The sequence below is a fragment of the Triturus cristatus genome, chromosome 3_1 (assembly GCF_964204655.1).
Source record: "Triturus cristatus chromosome 3_1, aTriCri1.1, whole genome shotgun sequence".
Taxonomy (NCBI): domain Eukaryota; kingdom Metazoa; phylum Chordata; class Amphibia; order Caudata; family Salamandridae; genus Triturus; species Triturus cristatus.
Window position 1 is genome coordinate 1,112,203,352 of NC_140583.1, and position 26,238 is coordinate 1,112,229,589.

The window sequence follows — 26,238 nt, forward strand, 5'->3', positions numbered from 1 at the left end:
CAATCTTATTAACCTCTCTAAGATCAATCACAAATCTGTAAACAGGTGGCTTTGAAGGGTCCGTTCGTTTTAAGACAGGTAAAACAGGACTATTGCAAACGTTGCCTCTTGTCTCTTCAATCACACCCTTCTTGATCAAATCGCTGACAATTTCTAACAACGCTTTCTGACCTTCATTGGAGATCTTATACTGGGGAATGCGTGGCAATCTGACATTGGCTTTTAAAGTGACCACATATGGCGGTATTTCCAAGAGACCCACATCATTGGGACCAGTGGCCCAAAGGGCATCCGGAAGGGATGACAATTCAGGTGGCATTGGATTTTTAGACAAATACATCGGGGAAATCACTTTCTTGCCTAATGTAAGTTGTACTCCTGAGGGAGAACAATATAGCGTTGCATGCAATCTTTTTAGCAAATCTAAGCCTAACAAATTTTCACCACAACCTGTCGTTAGAATGAGGGGTGCTTTTAGCTCACAAGGTCCAACAGAAAGAGACATAGGACTAGAAATCGGGTTCCTAACTGGGGCGCCAGAAAAACCTACTGAGACATTCATTTCGCCAGACAAAGGCGCGCCAGGGAGTTTTGAATGCATGATTGAACTCTTTGCAGCACCAGTGTCCAGCAGAAAGGGCTCCGTTACATTTGCTGTAGTTACTCTAACATAAGGTCCACTCTGATCCACTGGCACTGAAACAACTCCCTCTCTCTGTCTACGGCTGTCCTAGTAATCATTATCCTCTACATTGTCGTTTTCCGCATAATAATCATTATTGTAGTACTGAGCTGTATTACCAGTCGCATTGGCTTGCTGATCAAAGCTATTTATGGTATTTTGAGGCGGAAGAGGACGCGCGTTCTGGGGAAGATTTCCACGCCCTCTGCCTCTAGGAGCTTGCTGACCACCTCTACCTCTTGCGCCATACGCATTACTGTTACGCTGCATCAATTTAGGGCAACTATATTTAAAATGACCTTCCTCTTTGCAATATGAACATTGGTTGGGACCTACAGGGATTCGTGGTTGATAATACCCATTCATTTGCTGACTATTCTGAAACTGTTGGGGCTGCTGATAGATACCTTGTGTTTGCCTATAATTACTCTGTCCTCCACGTGGCGGATAGGTCTGCTGAAAAAGGACCTTTGTCTTAAGTTCTTTCGTTTTCTTATCTGTTCTATCCTTTTCATCTTTGTCTCTATTCTCATAATACTGTGCAGTAGCCAGTATTTGCGCTGAAGAGGAAACAGCCCAAGAACTTTCTGAGTCTTTTAATTTCTTACACAACTCAGGAAGTAGATTCTGCACAAATTTATCAACAAATAACCGTTGGCCACCTTCAGTGCTCATGTCTTGACCACTGTGGTCGATAAATGTTTCTTCAAACCTGGTGAAGAAATCAGACACTGTCTCATCTTTCTTCTGCTTACATGCAGATAGTTTATCCCAATTTACGCGCATCGCAGGCATTATAGTTTCCATGTAGGTAATAATTCTACCAGGGAGCGCTGCTATGAGGGGCTCAGGTTTTGCACCACCAACTTGTCTAGCGTCTGCAGCAACGATATTAGCCCACGTATCACCCAATTCTGCAGCGTGATCTACATTACGAATGGATCCCCATAAAGGCTGTGGAACCACATTCCCAAACAGCATATCTATGTCAGCCAAATTCATTACACATGATTCTGCAGTCTGCGACAACTCCTTATAATATCCTGCAGGGTTTTTACGGGGATCAGGCAATGTCTGTTTAAGTGCTAACACCTCAGATCGCTTCCATGGGACATGTACCCAAACACGTTGAAAATGTGCTGGAGCAGCAATAATACCTCGAGCGGCATCAGCCGCAACAGCTTCCTTCCATACCGGATTGACTTCTCTCATGGGGTATTGTCGCGCTTTTCCCTTTCTCCCCACAGGGAAATCTGGTTCAAACAACGACTGTTGACAATCATCATTCCTCAAGGCTAATAAGATCGCCACTGCTCTATTTATATCGGGGCCCACAATCATACCTTTTCCAAAATCGAATCTTACTCGACATAACTCCTGCGGGTTTGGATCTCTACCATGATCATCCAATTCCTCACAGAGAATTTCACACATTTTCTCGAACATATACCTCTGTTTCGGGGCATCCCATTGGTGAAAAACGTCAACAACTGACTCCACATCATAGAGTGAAGAAAATATAATCCACCTACGCGCCATATGATCTAATGTCTTTTTCTCTTCAGAATCAGGCAGCTGACTACGCAATTGCTTTCGCTGTAAACCAGGAGTCGCACTAGATGACCCAAAGAAAGGCGACATTAGACTAGTCACTACATTAGCTAGTCGTTGTCGTGCCGAAGGAGAAGTTGAAGCGACAACAGGGGGATAAATAGAGGGAAGAAAAACAGATTCAGATACAGGTACCGGGGTAGTGCAAGAAGGAGCACCAGAGGAAACCGCTGGTGTGCTAGGCAAAGTCGCAGAAAGCGCGGAGGTAACAGGTAGCAAAACCGGCGGCCCTTGAGAGGGCTGCACTGCAGGGATAGGAGCCAGCTGAAGAGGAGCTGGCAGCTGCGGGAAGGCTTGCGGCATATTTACTAGAGGCTGCGCATTTACAAGCTGTGGAGGTGCGGTGGCATTTTGCGCATACGGGGTGGGGAACTTAGCAAATGGGACATTAGGGAATCTTTCTCTTTCTCTTTTGTCTCATCTTGCACTAGGGGTGACAAAACAGGGTAACATTTATCAATCCCTAGTTTGCGCTGTCTGTGCAATTGCTCATTCCTTTGTTCTTCCTCATTATCTTTAAATTGCACAGCTGCTTGCATCACTGACATACCTCTCTCTCTCTTATCTCTTTTCGCTAGCTTAATTTCCTTCTGTTTGGCTTCCTTTCGCCATAGGCGGAAAGAATCAAACATCGCCGGCCGGGCTTTCTTTTTAAACAATTTAACTTCCAAATTATCTAAGATATCTGTATCGAAACTACCATTTTGGGGCCATTTTAAAACACCGTCCTTTCTAGTATATCGGATCCATATTTCATTATATGCAATGGGGCCCACGCCATGTTTTACATAAAGCTCATAAGTAGGAGTTCCAATTGGAGGAACCGGACATGAATCCTCCAACTGGAAATCCCTTCCACAACCCAAACAAAACAATCTACAAAATACACTAGAACCAGGCATCTTCGCTCACTAGTCTAGTTTCAAACGTCAAAGGATTATCGAATACGATAGTCTCGGGAATACACGAGTCCTCTGGCTTTGGGACTTGCAAGCACCAAATCAGAATGATCCCGAAGGATACCAAATTCAAACTGGGAGTCGCTCCACTTATACTTAACTGAATATTGATGATCGATGGCGTCACCAGAAGACTCTCTCGATTGTTTCGCTCTACGAAAATCGTCAAGGGTCCAAAACAGGGCGATTAATCAGGGCAGCAGTCCTTCGTAGCCGTCGGGACGCGGAGAACCTCGCAGAAAAGACTTTTGGACCACGTCGACATGCAGGGGTCGATGAAGTGGCGGCCTTCCTCCAGAATTTCCACACAAAGCTCCTCACGAACCTCTGGCTTGGACCGGTACCGCTGAAATCGCGCCGAGTTGGGCGCCAACTGAAGTACTGGGTATTTTAAGCCCAGCGGTGCAGGGGAACACACCCTATGACTTCGGGGTTCTTCCTGTTTCAGACCTACAGAAACACAGAGTCTTCTGGGTGAAGTCAAAGATCAGTTTATTGGCTGCAGACCAATTACAGGTATCCTAGAAGTACAACAGCCTGTATATTCTCAGGAGACTGCTGAAAATCACAGAAACGGGCTTCTCCTTAAATACAGAATTTCCTGCCTCAGGCATACATTCCTTAGTTTATGGTATGGTCATTCAAAGTATACATTACAAAACGAAAAGGCAGAGTCATGATGACCATCCCACATTCCAGTTAAGCCAGCCCGCAATTATTTACACAGCAAGGCTCAGATCCCACATCAGATATCGATAGGCCCCAATAAACATGAGCATCTCCTGTTTTGGTAAACAAGCCATAAAGTAGGAACAGTCAGGTGTGAAAGAGATTAGCTGGAGGCTCGTGTAGGATGAAAAGACTTTATGGTGTGTCAAGCCCTGATGCTAATCACAGGTGGCCAGAGGACGGGGAACTCGTGAGACCAGTTTGACCTGGGGCAGCGGAGCCAAGCTGCCCAGGTCACAGAAGAGTCAAAGAAAGGCACATGTGCTCTAAAAGGCCCATTTTCGCTTCATGCTATATAGCCTATGTGAGGGCAACCATAAGATGGCCACCGATACAAAATGGAACCCACGTAGTGATGTAAAATAGCGTATACACAGTGCATTCATAGCTAAAACGTTACACAAAGCACTTGTACATACCGCATTAACCATTCGCGGTTCACTATTACCGAGATAGACAGGGGTAGGGCCCTGCCTCCTATGCGGTCCCAAATTCTAAAGTACGACAAAAGATCTGTCGGCAGACAGGTACTGCGTGTCGCCGCTCAGATCCGCTGGACATATGCGGGTAGTATTGCCGATTGTCAAGATATCATGTATGTGGTGCTAATGGCTCGTGGAGCTCTTCTAGTTCGCCGCCATCTTGCCCTGTGGCAAGCTCTGCCCCCGCAGAACAAACAAGATTAGTGGCATGGAGAATTTCAGGAGAGTTTGGGATGTTCCAGCGCTTTTATGAGCAGCTTTGGAACTTATTAAGGAATCCTGGGCTCCAGGAAAAAGGACAATGTATAGACTGGCTTGGAGAAAATGGGTTTGCTGGTGCATGTAGAGGGAGTTTGACCCTGTTTCAGTGTCCACAGTGGAAGTGGCAAATTATCTGTCAGAAAAGTTTGAAAAAGGTTTGGGTTATAGGACAGTAAATGTGTATTGATCGGCAATTGCTGTGGGTCATGAGTTGGTAAATGGATTTTCTGTGGGACAGGATGTGGGGGTATGTATGCTGATGTATAGCATTAGAATTGCAAAACCCCCTGTGTCTAGGTATAATTCTGTTTGGGACATTTCTAAGGTGTTGGAGTTTTTACTAGGCTGGGAGGAAAATTAGTTGTTGTCTTTAAGAGAGTTGTCATTAAAGTTGACAGTGTTGTTGTGTTTAGTGTCATTTACACTTATAAATATAAACACAGCAGGCACTCCAGTTGAAACTTCACTTCTGTAAAGCATAAAAGATCAAAACTTCTTGGGCTTGGTGAAGGCACAGTAAGTGTGTTTCCTCTCGTATTCGAAAAACTGAAATCCTTAATAGAGGTGAATGCATCATTGGCCTATTGGAGAACAATCTGATCGCTAGTGACTGTGAGGAGTGGTTTCTTTCTTGTCTAGAGAGCAAAGTCCAAAGTTCTCCCTTTTAACTGCTCTGAGTATGAAAATCCCCCAAATCATCTGCAAGGTCCAACCATTTGGCCCGCCCTGTTTTCCTTAGTAGTATGCAGAGGTTTTGCCACCTTTCCCCACATTGATGGACAGCTTACCAAGAGGCCTCCGAGTATGTTTCCCGACTATTTGGGTGACGCGTTCTTGACGCAGAGGATTTTTTAGGACATCTCCACCAAACAAACAAGCACTTACTTCATTTAGTTAGGAGGAAGTACCCTTGTTTCATGGAGATTCCTCTCTTTGTAGTCTTCTCCTGTTCTCTTGACAAGTATTCATGTTATCACAAATCTCTTAATCAAGATGATTGAGCAACAATCACATTACTAAAATTGCACGTACACAAGGTCAGTGGAGACATTTCCTCGTGGTCCATTGCTCAGCTGTAGTGTGGAATATGTACTAGCTAATACCCAACGGGGTAGCACTTACTAATTAACTAGTAGAAAGTGCTCCAGTTAGGTAGGCATTTTGAGCAAAACTGTGACCTCTTGTTGGATAAAGGGGCAGGTGAGGTTCTGTTCTGGCCCAGTAATTCATACAGCTACTGACACACTCAAACACCCACTCACACACCCATTCAGCCACTCTCAGATATACTCATTGACACACACAGCCACTCATTCAACTACTCACGTACCCATACAGCCACCCACACACCCCCTTACAAACACACTTACAAAACCACTAACACAGCCACTCACAGACCCATATAGTCACTCACACACCCACATAACCACTCACGTACCCCCTAACACATCCATACAGCCATTCACACACCAAGAAAATTACTCACATACCTACTCATACTCCCATAAAGACCCTCACACACCCACTTACAGATCCATACTGCAACTCACAAACCTACTCACAGACCCATATAGCCACTCACAAAACCTGTCTATCACCCACAGTGCTACTCACCCAACACCTCACAGACCCATATGGCACTTACACACCCAGTCACTGACCCACACAGCTACTCACACACCCACTCACAGACCCATACAGCCACTCACACACCCACTCACAGACCCATACAGCTACTTATGCACCCACTTACTGATCCATACAGCCACTCGCACACCCACTCACACTTTGCTGAGTGGTGTGATTCCAAGAGGTTGGTTTCCTCCTCTTGTCCTCCTTAACAGATTCTGAATTTCTTGCAGGGTAGCTTTGCCTTAGGTTTGGCTGATCCTACCCTTAGAGCCCATTGGGCGGCTCTTTGGGCCTTTCGTGGGTATGATCTCTCTGATATTGTACCTTTGGCCTCTCGGCTCTTTCTGGGTTTCTTTCTGCAACTGTGGTTTTCCCATTCTCTAGTTCCTCTATGGTATTTGCCTCTGGTGCTCCAGGCATTGACTGGTCCTCCTTTTGATCCTCTGGATGAGGTTTCCTTCAATTTTCTGAAGGAGAAGGTGGTGTTTTTGGTTGCTGTGTGTTCAGGGAGTAGGGTGGGAGAAATCGGTGCATTGAGGTCATTAATGTCGGTTTCGCCGTTTATCCTTTTCTTTCTGGATTAAGTTGTTCTTCGGCCAGGCCCAGCTTTCTTTCCTAAGGTTCCTTCTCTGTTTCACTATTCGTGGGACCCTGTCTGGTTTTCTTTCCTGAGAATTCTTCAGCTGTAGAGGTTCATTTGCATCCCCTGGAGCTTTGTAGGGCTTTGTCCAATTATTTGGAACGTTCATCTTCCTTAAGGAAGACTGATTCCCTTTTTGTCACCTTTGGTATCCCAATAAGGATTCTCGCTCTTCTACTGCTTCCATTTCCCGCTGGATTAAGTCTGCCATCATGAGGACTAAGCAGGTGTCTGAGTCTTCTTCAGCCCTGCAGATGCAAGGCCATTCAAAGAGGAGTGTGGCTACCTCTTGGGCAGTCTTTCGGGTGCTTCTTTGTGTGATGTGTGTTCTGCGGCTACTTGGAGTTCCCAGCACTTTTCTGTCCCACTATCATTTACAATCGGTTAGGCTTTTTTCCTCCTCCTTTGAAGATCATGTCTTGTCAGCTGCGGAGGATACTTCTGCTGATTTTGTGTCTTGAATAGCAGCTGCTTTTGTATGTTTTAATAAATAGCTGTTTTGCTTCAGTATCCTTGGTGCTTCACTGGTGTGTTTTTTCAGCCTTCATGTCTGAAAATAGTCACTGGGTAGCTTGGGTATTGTCTCATGCGTAAGAGCTACTTGCAGGAAGATGGATGGGGAGGTAATGCCCCGGTTACTTACCGGTAATCTTCATTACTTCAAGTCCTGGTCTTCCTGGATGCAGTCCAGAGTCCTGCCATCCCATCTGGGCATGATGGTTGACATTTTCCTTTTTTACTGCTGTCTTTTTTTGTGTGGTATGTTACAGGAAGTACTTCATTAGTTCTCTTTTGTGGTGACTCCTGGGTAACAGGGGCCATTTTGGGGGATCATTTTGGGTTTCAACTCGGGAATTGGTTCTGGTAGAAAGGAGAAGTATCTAATGCGTAAGGAGTGCATCCAGGAAGACCAGGAGTCAGATTAATGAAGATTACTAGTGAGTAACCAGGGCATTACACCTGTGAACTGAGGAAATGACTGGCTGCTAAACTTTTTTGCAATCTTCGTGCTTCAGGGGCTCATCCTTCCTGCAATTTACTGAAGAGAACAGTGCCTAGCACCCTAATTTATCACTGGTTCTGCAAAATGTCATTTAGCCTGTAATGGTTCATTCTTTTTAACTTGGTGAACGAAACCTTAGAAATTCACTGAAAAAACCTAAAGGTTAAAGGGAGATGTCACTGACCATGTCATGAGTGATGTGATATGTGAAGTCATAAGCAGTGCATTGCGGAGGCGCGAGGTATAGTTAGCTTAGCTAACTATAACTGCTGAATTTCTTTTTGCTAACTATAATGTGTGTGTAACCTTTGTTTTTTCAGTGACTTTCTAAGGTTTTTTAAAAGCTAATTCCTAACTATAACGTCCCTATAACCTTTGTTTTTTTTCAGTGAATTTCCATGTTTTTTCAACTAGTAATCGTGTTTGCAGAGTAGTGGAGAAAGGGGGCTGGGCCTCCAACCAGCTCTCAAGAATTCCACTGTGTAGGACTTACAGGAGGTAGCAGGAGGGCTTCTTGGCCCCTAAGGTCTCTCAGGAGTAAAGTGGACTTCATCCCCCAACCTGTAGTGCACCACAAGCGGAGCCGCATTTACAGAGTGGTGAAGAAAGGGGACATGGCCTCCAAAGATCTCTGAGCAATCCTGCTGTGTGGGACTTACTGGAAGTAACAGGAGGGGTAGTTGGCCATTAGGACATCCTTAGGGGCCAACTATCACTCCTGTTACCTCCAGTAAGTCCCACACAGCAGTATTGCTGAGAGGTTGTCGGATCCACATACCCTTTCTCCACCACTGTGCAAAGGCTACTCTTGGCGCACTTCTAGAAGGGGGTGAAGGCCCCTTGGCTCCAGAGGATCCTTGGGGGCCAACTACCCCTCTTATTAACTCCAGTAAGTTCCACACAGTACATTTGCTGAGGGATGTTCGGTGGCCATGCCCTCTTCTCCACTACTCTAAAAACACACCTCCTAGTGCACTACTAGGGATGAAGTCCTCTTGGCTCTTGAGGATCCTTGAAGGCCAACTCCCCTTCCTGCCACTTCCAGTAACACCTACGCAGCTGGATTTCTGAGAGATTGTCAGAGGCTACGCCCCCCTTTCTCCACCACTATGCAAACACACCTCCTGATGCACTACTGGTTGGGAAAAGTAGTCCACCTTAGTCCTGAGGCCCTAAGTAGTAAAGGGGAAATAATTTCCCAACCGGAAGCGCACCAGGAGGTACTTTGAAGAGTGGTGGAGAAAGGAGGCGTGGCCTTCAAGTCCTCTCAGCAATCCCACTCTCTGGGACTTACTGGAGGTAACAAGAGGGCTTGTTGGCCACCAAAGGAACTCAGCATTCAAGGGGATTTAATTGCCCGACCACCATTGCCCCAGGAGGTGCATTTGCAGAGAGGTGGTAAATGGGACATGGCCTCTGGTGACTTGTCTGATTTTGTTTTTCATTAAATGTTTTATTTTAGGGAAGGGGGCTGAGTAGCCCCCTTCCCTCAGGCCATTTCGGGCCGGGGGATCCCATCTCCCAGAGTCAGTCTTTTTTATAATGGAACTTTTTATTGAGAGATCCACAGAACAAACACAGCAACTTGCCTACAACCCTGAGGCCGGCAGAAGTTTCAATAATAAGTGGAATACACAGCTTTTATACCAACAACTCAGGGGCCGGCAGCAATTATGAATCTCGTAGGCCAAATAATAACAAGAAGAAACATAAGAAAAACACAGATCTGAAAAGAAAGGAATGAAAAAGGAAGACACCCTCCCTCCTCCCCCTGCCTCCCCCTCCCCCCTCTCCCAACGGAGCAGTGTCAACCCTGGGAAGTGGACAAGTTTATCTATTTTCTTCAATTGGCAGAATGCAACCGCAGAAGTGGGTCTAGAGTTATCTAGATCGCTATCCTCTTAGCTAGGGATGAGTCGCAGGATAAGTAGGTATTGAGGGCAAGTGACTTCCCGCATTACAGTCAAAAGAATCTGAATAAATGGGAACCACAGGTCGCTATAAGTCTATCCCCCACCAGCGACATGCGCTGCAGTGCCAAGGCTAGCCACAGTTTATGTAGCCAATGTACATGGTCTGGGACGGTCGGTGTGCCCCACCTAGCCAGGATTACTTGTCGTGCAGCCAGCAGCGCAAGAGCCATTTGCTGTCCTTTTAGGGAGCGTAGGGGAAATGTCAGGGGGTTCGGAAGACCCAAAAGCATATATGCTGGAAAGCGTGGGATTGCAGTGTCAAATGCTCTATCAATGTCATCTAGGACCACCCCCCAGAAGCGCTCCAATTAAGGGCAGTGCCAGAGCAAGTGGACAAGTGAACCAGTCTTACCACAACCCCACCTACACCTCTGCGACCTGCTTTTTTCCCAGCAGGGAATGCGGGCCGGGGTAAGATACCAGTATGAAAGCACTTTATATGTTGATTCGACCCTGCTGTATTGTGCGCCGTATGTGAGGCTCTATAGTGTATGTCCTCCCATTCTTTCTCCGAGAGCGCCTCCCCCAGGTCCTCCTCCCACCGTTGCTGTCCACTGGAGCGGTCTCCTTCAGCACGCTTTGCCAGCATTGCATAGAGTTCCGATATGAGATGTCTATCATCTTGTTTGCATATTATCCATTTCTCAAACACCGTCATCTTCCGAGACGCCGCCTCGAGAAAAGCGAGCTCGGTGACCCACTGCCGCAGTTGGTGATAATGGAACCCATCCGACTGGGGAAGTTCGTAGTTCTGTTTCAGACGCTCAAAGGGAATCAGGCCATCGGGGACAAATAATGACCCGACGCATTTACATCCCTGCTCTCACCACCTATCGAAAACCGTCGAGTTGCGCCCTGGGGGAAGTCAGAGTTTCCTGTAATCGGGGTCATCAGGGAGGGGAAAGTCGTCAAATCTGTGGCACGCATCACTCTGTCCCACACTATCATCGTGTGTGATGTTACTGGAGAGGAGTACAAGCCCCATGCCCTATGCTTACGTGGGAGCCAAACCTCCCTACATATGTTGACCCCTGCTACCGTTTGGTCCATAAATGTCCAATACTTTTCTGACAGTGGACAATTCCATTCAAGTATATACTGGAGGTGTGCTGCCTGTAAGTATCTATGAATAAAAGGGAGACCCACCCCTCTCTCTTGTTTAAGTTGACTTGACTGGTTGATAGCTATTCGTGCTTTCTTCTTACCCCAAACAAATGTGTTAATGGCCAACAGCAGATCGAATGACCTTCAGAGGGGGAGCCATTGGAATGGTTTGAAAGATGTATAGGATGTGCAGCAAGACCGTCATCCAGACCCCTGCCACCCTTTCGAACCGGGCCAATCCAGCTGCTCAAGGCCTGCACCATCTGTGTTAAAAGGCTCAAGTAGTTCAGTGCCAGGGTTTTGGGGATGGAAGGGGCTAACAAAATACCCAGATACATTATAGACTGCTCTGCCCACGACAGTGGGAGTGTTCTTTTCAGTTGGTCCCTTTGGTCAGGGGCTACTGAGAGGTCAGTCAGTGAACCCATCTCTAGGAAGGAATTAAATACTTGTGTTAATAGGGGAGCTAGTTCTGGACAAAACAGTTTAGAAAATTGAGCCGTAAACCCGTCTAGGCCTGGTGCTTCATGCCTTTTAAAGTGTGCGATAGCTCTGATCACCTCTTCATTGTAAATTGGTTGATCCAGTTGCTCTGCGATAGCCTTTGGCAGTCTGGTGACATGTATATCCCACAATAGAGGATAGGAGGATGCCTGAGATATATCCTCTTCCGCATACAGGGCCTGGTAAAAAAATGTAAATGCCCCTGCTTTGTTGCGATCTACCTGTACTGAGCCCACCGATGCGGTATTTATGGACCGATCGGTGTCGCTAGAGTTTTGGCTTTAAGTCTTTGTGCTAGCATTTTCCCACACTTATCGCTGCCTCGAAAAAATGTATGTTGAAACCTCAGTAGTGCATATACTGCCCTGTCCAAGTCCAGTTGCGTCAGCAAGAGTCTTTTCTTCTCAAGTTCCCTCCAAATTCTAGGTGGCCCAGTTCTCCTATGTATTGCTTCCAGTTCCCCTACTTCCTGTTCAATGCTCTGTCTTTTCTCCCGGTGCAGCTTGTTTTCTCCCGCTGAGATCGCAGTGCATTTTCCCCTGACTACAAGCTTCAGCGCCTCCCACACTGTGGCTAAGGGTGTAGACCCTGTGACGTTCATACTTAAATAGTCTACTATTTGAGCTTGAATCGCTTCAGCTATGGGATTAGATTGTAGGAGACTATCCCTTAGACACCATCCCGCCTGATGTGGAGAATGCATGTTGTTGTGTAATGTAACTGTGATCATGGCATGGTCTGACAGGGAGCGAGGCTCGATAGTGGGATCAGAGAGGTCGGGGACCAGCAACGGCGAGGCCAAGAAATGGACTATTCCTGTGTACGTTTTTTGCACTGCCGAGTAGTGTGTAGTCTCTGGTGTCTGGGTGGTGGTTGCGCCAGATATCGAGAAAACCATGCTCTGAGAGCCAGGTCTGGCCATCAGCCAATAGAGACCCTCAGTTTGTGTACCGCTGTCCAGAGCGATCAGGGTTTGTATCCGTTACTAGGTTAAGATCTCCGCCCACCAGAATATCTGAATCAGCAGATGTCAGAGTCTCCCCAAGGGCTTTGCGTATGAAGTGTTCCTGATGTGTATTTGGAGTGTATATGTTGGCGAGCGGGATTTGTGAGGTCCCATTGAATCCTGACAATTAATAGTCGCCCCTTTATTTCAGCAATGGTAGAAAGGAGGACCATACCTGGAGAGGGAATCGCTGGGAGCGCATATGGTGTATGTCTCGTTGCAGGAGGTGAGTTTCTTGCAGGAGGCAGATGTCCCCCTGAGAATTTTCCAGAAAAGACAGGATCGCTGAGCGCTTCGCCAGGTGGTTAAGGCCCCTGACGTTAAGGCTAACAATTTTCAGGGTTTTGCCCATCTCTTATGAGTGCTTAGTCGCATATAGAGCCTATAGCGCACCAGCCCTGCTTGCCCTGTAGTTGTCTTCAACCTGCCCGCAAAGCCCAATAATCAGACAACGGTGAGGAGGAGAGGGTCGAAACAAAGGAAGAAAACAAGAACAATAATAGACCCAAAACAGACCCCAAAATGTACCCTCCCCATAAGGACAAGTGAACAACCTTAACTCAATTGGTGACATCAGTTCGTCAAAGCAAGAGGACTCTCGAAGGGGTATGTCTTATGCCCTCAGTCGATCCCACGGTGGCGAGGACATTGGAAGCGCCCAGGAGACTCTTCAGGAAAAAGTTGTCCGGCAGAGGAGAGTCCCCCGGCGCCAACCGCTTCCGCAAGGTCGCCGATGGTAAGCAGCTCAGGGGGAGATAGGGTGATCCGGTGAGTTGGCTAGCTCTGTGATCACTGCTTTTCTTTCAATGGCTATTGTTTCTGAGTCAGGTTTGTGACTAGCAGAGGGCCCTCCAGCTCGCCGCCAGCGATAGTCTTTGGAGTTCGGATTCTTCATGTAGCTGCTATTTCCTTCCCTGGGCGACTCCGCTGAGAGACCCAAGACCTCCTGTGCTTCTTTCAGGGATTTTATTTGCCATAAATTGCGCTTGTATCTGAAGATGAGGCGAAATGGGAAGATCCCAGGCGTACAATATTTCCCTGTCCCTAAGATTTGCGGTGACGGGCCAAAACTCCCTCCTTTTGAAGAGAGTGGTCAGGGAAAGATCCTGGAAAAAGGATATCATGTGACCCCTAAAGTGCACTGGATGTGACCTCCTAGCTTGTCGAATTATTGTTTTTTTAAGCTGAAATTCATGTACGCAGACCAGGATGTTGGGTGGGGGAGCTTAGTTGGTTTTAGGAAGTCCCACATGGTGCGCTCTGTCAATCTAGATGCCTGCGGGGCATTCATCGCCCAACCCCTATTTGAAAAGAGCGAGAAAATATTCTTGGATGTCTTCACCTTCTGCTCATTATGGTGCCCCTCTTATGCACATGTTGTTCCTGCATGAGCGGTTTTCCAGGTCTTCTGTGGCTGCTTGCAGTTCGATATGTTGTTCACATAGTCGCAGGATTTCCTGCTGCATCATCTTCAGTTCTTCATCCCTGCTAGTTTCTTGCTCTTCCAAGGATGCAACCTGGTCCCCCACCTCATTTAGATCTTTTCTGACTTCTTTCTGGTCTGCCGAGAGTTGGGTTTGCATTGTAAGCAGATTTTTGCGGAGAGAGGTTAAAAGTGTAGTCATGAAGGACTTGGTAGCTGGGGCATCTGAGTCCTCCGGCCCCTCTGTTTGTTCATCATCTACTGCAGTCACACTCAATGTGTTGGATGCTGGTGGTTGCCTCAGCAATATATCCTTCACTGACCTGTCCTTTTTAATCCTGACAGAAGCCATGTGTGCTGCATTCATAGTTTCAACTAACGGTATGGAGACGACAAAGGGAGCCACCCTCCAGTGAAATGCCCAGGTTTCACTCCTTGTGATGCTTCCTACAGCCTCTCTGAGCAATTACCTTCTGATGGTCTCAGATGATCCCTCCTGGACCCTGGGTACCAGCCACGAACAGTTCACCCCCGATTGGTGAGTGAAATGTGGTTGATAAGGCTGAGGGCAGTTAGCATATTCTGAGTCTGGTTGCAGAGGACTCGTCGCGGGTCCACCAGCCTCCCAGTTACTCTACCCTGCAAGACTCAGCGATCTACTCCAAGCAGCCCAAGAAGGTGAGCGGTGATGCCCAGGTGTGGGCCAGATCAGTGAGCCAAGGGCACAGAATGTTTGCCAAGATTTAGAGGGGCGGCAAGGCACTCACCCATAGATCCATTCGCCGGAGCTGGGTCACACACGTCCTCCTACACCCCCAGCACTGTTGGTGCATATGCTCCTCGGCAATCGCAGTTCTCTGTGGGGCGCTTTGTGTAGTGAGGCCTTTTCCTTTTGGTGCCCGCTAAGGCCTCTGCAGCTTGAGGAAGCCTCCCGCAAGTGTGCCGGTAGTGACCTTCAGGGTCGCCTCGGATGCAATGCTTCTCTCCCAGAGGCTCAGAGGGGCACCCCAGCCCCAACACGCCGTCGTGTGTCCGAGGCTACAGTGCCCTGCTCGCGGCCACTTTTGATGAGTGTGTCCAAAAGGCTGTGAGCATCCGCCATGGAGGGGGGTGGCTAATGGAGTCCGGCCTCCCCTTGCCCCCGCCACTAGATGCCAACCCCCAAGCAATCAGGCAGGGCAGGTCACCGGAATGTCAGAGTGCTCGCGGTTGGCTTCTTCGCGGCCTCTACACAAGCTGAAACCGTGCCAAGTAACCACAGCCCGCAACATTAGGCGACAATTCTGTGCATACCATGTTTTCTCCCCTTATCTTGCCCCCCCCACAGCCTTCTCCGAGCCCTCGGAGCTCACCCAGTGGTTTACACTTTGTACGTCCGGGCCCACAGCGTCAGTAGTGCGCCTCCGTACGGGCCGCTGGTGTCAGCGGCGCGCAGTCGGCCCAGCGACAATCCACCGTCTTCTGCCCTTGGATTCTCGCCCACAGTTTCTTTACTCCCAGATTGCGGGTAGGAATGGGCCACCGCTCACATGGTGTGTCTTCCCTGATAGAAAGATTCGGCACCGGGCCGTGAATTGAAGCTAAATGTCGATGGCACCGAAGAGACTCGTAGGCACGTCTCACTCGGATGCCATCTTGGCCATGCCACAAGTTTTTTTTTTTTTTTTAAATGGGGAGGGGGGCTACCCGGCCTCCCTCCCAGGCCAATTACGGCCCCAGGGACCCCTTCCACGGAGGCTGTCCTTTACCTAAAAAATATTTTTATTAAAGGAAGGGGGGGGGGGGGGGCGTGTGGCCCCCCTCTTCCTTGTGCCAGTTTGGCCCCGGGGCATACCATCCCCCAGGCCTGCCCTTTATTTTCTTTATTTTTTTAAATGGAAGGGAGGTTGCGCAGCTCCCCTCCGAAGGCCAATTTTCCCCAGGGCCAGGCCTTTATTTATCTTTTCTTTTAAAAGGGGAGGGGGACTGTGTGGCCCCCCACCCCAGGCCTATTTTGGCCCTAGGACCCCATCCATCGGGCCAGGCCTTCATCTTTTTTAAAACATGGGGAGGGGGCCTGCACGTCCTCCCTCCTCAGGCCGATATTGCCCGGGGACCCCATCCCCCTGGGCATGGCCACCTTTTTGGGGACCGCTGGGAGAGCCTGAAGGCCACTGTGGTTCCTCCCACCCCCACTCCTGCTGGAGTGGGGGTGCTCCCCCACGCCATAGCTCCCCCAAGCCATAGCAAACTGCAATGTTCCAGGGGTCGGCACCCAGGGACATTGCTGGAGCCGGCCCTGGGGGGTGTCGCCCCCAGGGCCATCTTCGGCTCCACGAGGGGGGCCGCACAGCCCCCTCTCCAACATTAATTACGCCCCGGGAGGTGGTGGCTCCCTGGCTGCATGGGGGACAGGAGCCCCCCATGCAATATTAATCAATATTGCCCCAGTGAAGTGGCGGCCCCGGGACTGTAGGGTAGCCGCATGGCTCCCTCTGTATATCTATGAATTAGCCCTGGGGAGGTGGCAGTCCCTGGGGCTGCGTGGGGGGCAGGATCCCCCCACGCATTATGAATAAATATAGCCCCGGGGAGGTGGCGGTTCCCCGGGCTGCTAGGGGGCCGCGTGGCCCCCCATCAATATTTTTAATTGCCCCATGGGCCTTGGCCCATCGGGGGGCAATTAAACGAAGCGTGGGAAACCACGTTTTGTTATTTTAAAAATTTCGGTGGGATTCATGGATCCATTGCCATTCCTGACGATTTTTTTAAAAATGTTTTTTTGGGCCCTGGTGTGTCCCTGTAGGACCACTCCAAGAGGCCTAGGGGGTCAGGGTGTTTTTATCCTGCACCCTTTTCTTTCTTTTTTACGTTTTTTCTTGTGACTCGGTTCACCGACCACAAGATGGCTGCCAACGCTTTCTGGTTTGAAGTGTTGGCAGCCAATCAGATCTCAAACACGAGATCGGGAGGGGTCACTGGACCACTGTGCTTTACTGAAAGCCCTCACCTGAAGGTAATTTTTTGTTGGTTTATTTGTCTTGTGTACAGCCAATTTTGGAAGAATTTTTTCACCCTTTGCTGGTTTAACAGGGACCATAAAGGAGCAAAATGAAGCTTCGCAGGACTATACTGTCATAGGAAAGCGAATGTCTTCATCACTACCAGTAAACGTCATTACTTCTAGTGCTTCTCTTCCTTATCTCAGTCACAAACATTGTTTTATGTCGGCTGAGTAGGAAGGACATGGAGTTAGTTGTGATTATCTTCCTGTCCATGTTGGATTCACACTGGCTAGGATTTCCTCTCGGTCTACAACCACTTCAACAGGCTGTGGGGTGTCCATTCTGGGATGGGTCATTCTCCCTTCACCTGCCAACAGCAAGATTCATACACAATAAAAAGAAAAAAATCAGTTTTGTCTATGATTCATTGATGAGACGTTAAGAATGTGGGCTATATTTAGTAAACCACTGTCCAACATTAGAGTATTGTGTTGAGATACTGCCTGTTTCATCGCTGAGGTTCTGGCAGTTTCTAGAAGTGTTAGTCAGTGAGTCAAGGTGATGTTTATTTAGACCACTTGGTCCTTAGACACGTATCATATACAACCATATCAATATTTATAATTACATTACTTAAAGATACCTATTAAAATAGCAAAGGTTTAACTCATTGTATGAAAACTTATAAAAATCAAGATACCTTAAAATATACCCCATCTTCATGTCTTCATCATACTGTTACATACTATTAATACAATCATCATAAATTACCTAAACTTTAATATTATATATGCATAAAACCCTTTCTAGTAGCAATCGTAAACCTCCCTATGGTTCATGCTATATCCAAAAATCTCATTTCAGGTCTAAGTTCCTTAGCTTTTACACAGTTTCTAATTCCGTATTCTAAAAGGATTGGGTGTAAAAATATTTTCCGTACAGTCAGTACTTTAAAACAATCCAATAAATTGTGCAATATATTGCATTTAGTACTTAAACCACATGTGCATTTCCACTCACGATCAATCATGGCTATTTTTACTTTTTCGTTAATATAGCAGGGGTTAATTCCGACTCTTACCCTTAACATTTCTCTCCTTAAACTGTGACTAGGTAATGCATCCACATATACATTTTCTACTTCCTTTTGCCATGATCTAGACATAAAATTAACTTATTTTTTCCCATAAGGCACTGTTTGCCATAATCTCTGTATAATTCCTTGCCTATTACCCTAAACTCACTCTTTGTAATCTCAATTTGCAAAACCTGTGGGCTACCCTAATTTCCATATCCCTACCGACTTTTATCAAAGTTTTCCTAACCCCCTTGGCCCATTTTAATTCACTTTGCTGTAGTTCATTTTTGCACCGTAGAGAGACCTTTTGCTCTTCCTCTGAGCTTAGGTGCTTCCAGAATCTTATCTGCGCCATACGGGAAATTATATTCCAGGATACCATTTCTGTGTTCAGTTGTATCGTATATCTTAGAATTTCTAGGCAGAGATAGTAGATTTTTTTAGGCATTGGCCTTTCTTGACTACCCATCTGCTTTTTCCACTTAGATATAACAATTTGCGTCCATATTGGAATTGCAGTGGAATCATAGCCACAAAGGCTTTCAACACAGGCCTATCTGACATCTCACCGTAATCCTTATTGAATTTCTTCAGGCCACTGACTGAAGCGAGAGCCCTTACTTTTAGCAATTCCAAATGGATACCCCATTTAAGGGACTTCTCAAACCAGACCCAAACATACTTGTATTCCTTTACTATCTCCAGCTTGGTGGGGCTCAAGAGCCATTTAAACTTTGTTATTTTATTACCAAAGCACAGAACTTCTGTTTTTTCCATATTCACTACGATTGTTTTACAATTACAATACTCCATTAACGTGTCCAGCTTTCTTTGTAGGCCTATCTCTGTCTGATCAAAAATTAGAAGATCTTCTGCATATAAAAGACATGCAGCATGTTTGCCATCTATTTTGGGGCAAACACTCTAAGCCCCCCATCCCCAACTGATGGCAAGTCTGCTATATATAAAGAAAAGGGTAGGGGAGCCAAAATGCACCCCTGTATAATCCATTTTCAATTAATATATCCTCATTGATATCATCCTAAAGGGTAACTCTCTTCACTACGGGTTTCCCCCTTCTCCCATATGTTTCACCCAGACACTCCTCCCAGGCCCCTCCTGTCACGGCACAATTCATAGCCCCCTGTATTATGCTATAGCCTTCCTAAATTAGTTTCCAGAAATGTTTTATATTTTTTGTTTCTATTGCTTCCAGAAGAGTACCCCAGCATTTCTCGTTGTGAATCCTTTTTTGATCCCTAATTAACCTTTTATATTTTTTCTTTTACTTCTGGAGGCTGCTAAAACTCGCAGTGTCATAACTTAGCTTAAGCCTTCTTCTCCCTTTTCTTATCTGTGCTTTTACATTCTGGCATTCCTTATTAAACCAATTGTTTCCTTTAAACCACATCCTTTGGTTCCTGTTATCACCATCTTTAGTCCCTTTTATTTCAGCCCTTATACATTGAACGACCTGTTCATACCACCCTAAATGTTTTCCAGGGGTGCCACTTAATCTTTGGTTCTGTTGGAATATGGTTAGTTTTTCCATGCACTCTTCAGACGTTCTTGTGGTTAACGCCTAGGGTATTACATTCGGACATGGAATTTTTGTTCTCTTGGTCTCTTTTCACCCCCTACTAACTCAGGTTTTATGGGTAATGATCACTTCCCTTAACTTGCACCACCTCAAAATGCCTAACTAAATCAAAATGCTAGGCGTGCATAAAGATATAGTCTATAGGGCATGTTTGCTGTCCCCTCTTAAATGTTCGACTAGCAGGACGATCAGCATCTGTCCTTCTATTCAAGCAGACTAAGCCCTTTGACCTCAAAATTTTCCTAGGGTCATATCTTGCGATGCCATATCAACATCTGGAAAACTGGCATCCTTTATCTTATACGCAATCAATAGCTCTTTACTCCTTGATCAACCCTATGTGGGTCCACTTTATGATTGAAATTCCCCAACAGAATAAACAGCTTTCCAGAGTGTGGTTCACTCAAGCCCTCTATATCTTCCTTGAATTTTGCCAATTCACCACAGCATTCCTTGCCCCACCTCCCTCCATATCCACATTTACTATAGTCATACAATCATATTTTGGGTCCGGGTCTAAAAGATACACCTTACAGGCCACCAGCCATCTACATTTGACTTTCAACTGTGTCACCTTTTTTGCTAGCTTGGTAGATACCATGGTTATTTGCCCCCTGCCGGGCGCCCCTGTTGGCTCTTCTTAGCCGATGTATTTATCTGGACAAACTCATCCTAGGGGTTTCGTCACACAGCTGTGTTTCTTGCAAACAAACTATCCTCTACAAGTCAATATATCTCTTGAAACTTTCTAATTTTGACATTCTCTTGTAACCATTGATATTTCATGTTAATACCCTGAGGCTGTGTGATGGCCCCACGTTCTAATCTATTTCACTTAACCAACCATCTTCTACATATCCTGGTGAAGCAAGGGCCTTATATCTGTTTCCAAGTATCAATCCACCCCTTTGTCTAGCCATCTCGGTCTGCGCCACAGTGATTTCCAGATTGTCCTTCTCTCTGTATTCCTGTTCAATCAGCCTAACCTCCCTTGATCCCAATCCAGCATGGTGCTGTAGACATGGTTTTCGTGTTTCCTATGTGTGGGCATTTCTGCCTCCGGTACAAGCCTAATCCCTTATTTTAACACCTATTCTTTTTTTTATTAGTGTCAACTTAACTATACTAGAATACAGTAGTACTTTCTTAACTTCATTCCCTTTAATATTAACTGTGAATCCCACTTGTTTAAGGTTATTTGCCTCTATTTTATTCAAGCTTTAAATTGGGCACTGACAAATGTAGCGCTGAAAGTCCAGAACTTTCCACCCAAACAGCAACTCATACCGACATCCTAGGTGGTGTTTATTGTTCACTGTGAGTATTGTCTTTGAGTTAGTTATAACATCACCATAGGTATAAGCTCCACAGACCCTGCCTTTGCATACATATCCCATATGTGGGTATTTGCAGTCAGTATCTGTAACAGCAATTGTGGGTGAAGAACTTACTGAGCTTCATTCTTGCCGTGTGGAGCTCCTGCGTGCTTTACCCCACATTCCATTTATTGTTTATGTTGTATTATATATATGTCTTGCATGTCCATCCTGGGTGTAGTTAGTCTGAATGCTAAATTACCTTATGAGTGCCCTTCCTTTCTGAGTCTTAGCCATCTTGTACAGGCTTCCCCTTTGGATCCCTTTTTCTCCTCTGACTCCTTGTGTGATCCTGGGCAACGCTGTACTACTCTTCCTGTGCATGGTACATTTTCTACCCAGTCCCCGGTCCTTGCTCAAGTCCCTGACTGTGTTCCCGACATAATCCCGGACAGTCCCTGGCATTACCAAGGGTCAAAACCGCATCAAACCTGGACTATGTTACCAGCCCCAGCAACTATCACACCACAAAGAGCCACAGGAAGTGAGGTCCCAGAGAGAGGGCCTTTACCTGAAACTGAAAAACAAACAAGACCAGCTACTCATCGGTCCTGCAATATTGCATAAAGGGGAGGGCCAAGCTGGATTCCTGCGAGCCCTGTGTGGGGGCAGCCACTATTAAAGTGAAGAGTTCTCCAAATACCAAAAGCGGGCGCCATTGAAAAGTTTGTGTCCCATGAGTGAAGAAAGTGAAAGGGCGCCCCAAATAACAAAAGCAGTCGCCATTGCCGAGTTGGCGTCCCGTGAGTGAAATAATTGAAAGAACACTCCAAATCCAAACAACGGCCACCATTGCTGAGTTGGCTTCCTGTGAGTCAAAAAAATTGTACACGTACCGTGTAACACCAAATAAAGGGGCCAGTAGCTATGGGATGTTACAAATGAAGACATAGCCGTACTAAGGGGGGACTAACAAGCCTATTTAGGAATCAGAAACCAGCATTTACGAAGGACAAAGACACAAGCCAATGAAAAATATAGGCGGGGAGTGGGCGTGGCTTCTCTCTGTACTGTACTACAACAGATCATCGCCAGAGCAGCGCTTGCGCGCTCGAGGCTCAACTTAAAAACGATGCCTTCACTCCTTCGTTCCTCTTTACCTTCTGCACCTGACAGCTCGGCTCAGCTCCGACAGCTAGTCAGACGGGCGGGTGGCACATGGTCACTAGTGCAACTGAATGTCAGGCGGCAGACGTTCCACAGTGTCTGCAGCGTCCACGGTTGGGCACAGCATCGGTGTCAGAGGCAGAGGAAACCTGACAAAGGATAGCCCATAGAGAGGCAGTGGAAATTAAAATAAACTAGTCAGTGACTCCCAACACATGACACATATTGTATACAAATTAATTAGCTAGGTGCCTTAGAATTAAAGTGTGACATATTTGTGTATTTTTTCATGAAAATTATACAAAAGTGAGCGGGATCTGGCTTGCTGGTATCTTTTGTGACTTTTGTGCATAAGTGCATACTTTGTGTAGAAAAATCATACAGCAAAATGACAGGAGACTGGTTCCAGAAGAAAATGTCTGTCAGCAGAGGTGTTATTGTTCCAATGAGACATTCTGTGCTCAAAGTAGTCTTCCGCTGACGAATATTATACAAATCAAATTACGTAGAATCTGAAGAAAATGTGTGAACTTTGCGAAATTTTGCAACTGGGCCTATGGAGTCCATACATTATTTATGTATGCAGCATCAAGGCATCTTGAAACTCTGCGGTGCATTAGTTGGATGGCTTATGCTGAATCATGGGTCAAGGCCTTGTGCCGTTTAATAGTACATAAACACAGTGCAGCAACTACTTCATCCCTGCATATGAAACAGGGAAGAGCGTGGCCCTGCATTTATGTATTATGCACTGCATGCTGAAGTAGAGTAGAGTAGGAAGTCAGTGACCCAGATAGTGATAACGGCAGCTGAAGAACATTGACGACATTTCAAGACAATTTCTCCAAGTGTTGTTGTGCAGCCAAATGCACACCGAGATGTAACGGATTGTACAAGAGACTGCATTTATTTCACCTGCCAGACTGATTAGCCTTGTGCTTATTTGTCTATTAGTACAATATCTCTATAGGCAAATTCACTTAATAAATCATATAGCTCACATGGATTCTAAAGTCTTGGTTCTAACAAGAATGGTATGTCAACAGCCATCTGAGGGGCATAGTATCTAGAACACGCGATAAATATCACAAATCGCGCTTAGCGCATTTTTCAATATCGTCCTCTATCGCTGAATTACATCGCCGTCTTAGCGGCGTATTAGCAACGCTTTGCTAACAGGCGATATACAATCCAGCGATAGCGTGCGATAATCATCATTAGCGTGTGAAATCCTGCGATGATTTCACAGCGCTAATGAAATGCTTGTTAATAGGGTAGTGTGTACCTAACCACACAATCCACCTCCCATAGGCAATACTGCTAAGTCCGTTTTTTTTACGGCGTTAGAATCATGCGATAATGGGGGCTTACCGCGCATTTTGTTATCGCTGCGCTGTTCAGGGGCAGCGTTGTTGATACAGCGATGTCGTGTTTGCGACATTTTACATGTTGTTTTTCGTAGGAACGCCTATTTTGCATTTCATTAGCGATGTATATCGCTAACATGAGAATCGTTACAAAAACGGCAGGTAACATGGGCTAATGCATGTTAGCGCCGCCTTCTTAATAGGGCGATAAGAATATCGCTGCTTTAGCAGCAAAAAGTGCCGCTAAAGCGCGCTTCTGCCCTTGATAATATGCCCCAGTGAGTTTGAGACTATGGCCGTCGTGACCAGTGGACCTGATAATTCTAATATGTGCTGCAATTTCTGTCAGCACACATACCAGCACCTTGAGATTTACGGCTAAAACTGCAATCCAAGGAGCATATTAACAAGGAACAGGGAAAATCAATGCTAAGGGCGCTTAGCGTTAATTTTTTTAATGCCCGCTATCGCTGGATAATATCGCCTGGTTACCGCGTTATTAACAGCGCTAACTGCCGCCCTAGGCGATAAAAAAATCCAGCGATAGCAGCATTTTGGGAGGTTATCGCTGGTAATGCAGCGATAAAACTACAAGGATAGGGATATCCTTGTTGATAGCCCATGGTGGATTTAGCCATGTAATCCACCTCCCATTGGATTACATGGCTAAATCTGAAAATTAGCAGACGTAAAAAAGCAGTGTTAACCATGGTTAGCACTGCTTTTTTTGTCTTTAACAGGGTTAGCGTGAAGCTTGATAATAGGAGAAATGTCGCTTAGCGACATTTCTCCTATTATTTTGCTCTGGAACGCCCACTTTGCATCTCATTAGAGATGCAAAGGGAAGCGTAGTGAAAAAGGGTGCTAACATGTGATTTTGCATGTTAGCACCCTGTTGCTAATAGGGTGATATTTTTATCTCCGCTTCTTTGGCTTTAAAAGCAGAGATAAAGCCCTTGTTAATATGCCCCCAAAAGTTTTCTGTAATTAAATGTCGATATATATCGGGGGGAAAGCCTGGTAATTGGCAGGACATGCACATCTTGGATAGCATAAGAACCAGAATCCACAAGTTATTCCCCATAAACATGGACACACTCATGAGTGGGTACCGTTAGTTCCATCTAATGAAATCCATCCAAGGGATGTCAGTTTTCATCCCCTCATAAACTGGGCCACTCATAATAGGGGTATATGAAATAAAAAAATAAAAAACAATGTCGCAATAAGGCCCCCGTTGTAAATAGAAGGCAAACGTTTCATGGGGAAAAGAAGATAGAAATAGGATTAATGTGCGGAAATCATGAGGAACAACTCTATTTCTACATGCCAGCGCTCATTCCGACCTGGAAAACTACGAATTGGAAAGTAAGTTTTCCACGGGGTAAAGTCACGTAGGGGTATATTAACAAGGGCTTTATCTCCGCTTTTTTGGCTTTAAAAGCCAAAGAAGCGGAGATAAAAATATCGCCCTATTAACAACTGGGTGCTAACATGCAAAATCGCATGTTAGCACCCTTTTTCACTACGCTTCCCTTTGCATCTCAAATGAGATGCAAAATGGGCGTTCCAGAGCAAAATAATAGGAGAAATGTCGCTAAGCGACAGTTCTCCTATTATCAAGCTTCACGCTAACTCTGTTACAGACAAAAAAAGCAGCGCTAACCACGGTTAACGCTGCTTTTTTACGTCTGCTCATTTTCAGATTTAGCCGTATAATCCAATGGGAGGTGGATTACATGGCTAAATCCACCATGGGCTAGCAACAAGGATATCCCTATCCTTGTAGTTTTATCGCTGCATTACCAGCGATAACCTCCCAAAATGCCGCTGTCGCAGGATTTTTTATCGCCTAGGCGGTTAGCGTTGTTAATAACGCGATAACCAGGTGATATTATCCAGCGATCGTGGGCATTAAAAAAATTAACGCTAAGCGCCCTTAGTGTTAATTTTCCCGGTTCCTTGTTAATATGCTCCATGGTGCGGTAATGGATTTATGGAGGGTAAAATTACTGCCCAATAAATCCGATGGGCACAAAAGGAGTCCATAAGATGTGTATAATAACACATTTCTGAGCAATAAGCAAAACCTAAAGGTTAAGGGACCAGGGTGTTCATGTGCTAATGTTCTTCGTAATCACTAATCACCAAGGTTTCCTCTGTTCACCTACTTACTGCAGGCCTATTCATTATTAAAACAATAAATCAATAGGCTCTGTTACATTTCTTTTAGAACTCTGCCAGAGAAAGCTCCTGCGGTGCCATAAAGAGGCTTTAGGGACATGTTTGCAGAACATCATGCCTTGCTGGTGATGTGAACGACGGACAATGAAGAAAGTTCATGCGCCTTCTATGTCATTTTATGTCAGTAAGGGTTACTCTAATTATGGGTGTGTTTAGGTCGGCGGTAAAGAGAAATTTCTTGACGAAACATATACTGCACATTAAAGCAAGATACTGACATCGGATCAGGAACAAACAAGCATAACTTTTCTTAAAAATCTATTTATGGTTTATGTAATGATGCACCCCACATGAGGGGCACTAGGACCTGCCCGAGGGAGTACTTGAAGGCTGATGTTAAATCTTAACGGCATAAGCGACAGAGCGACTGAAATGAGTGTTTTGACGATACCCCAACCCCTGAATTTGGAATCACGCTCTTAAAAATGCGAAATGAAAGTTCAGACCTGCCAACGCTGAAAAGTCATGTTACA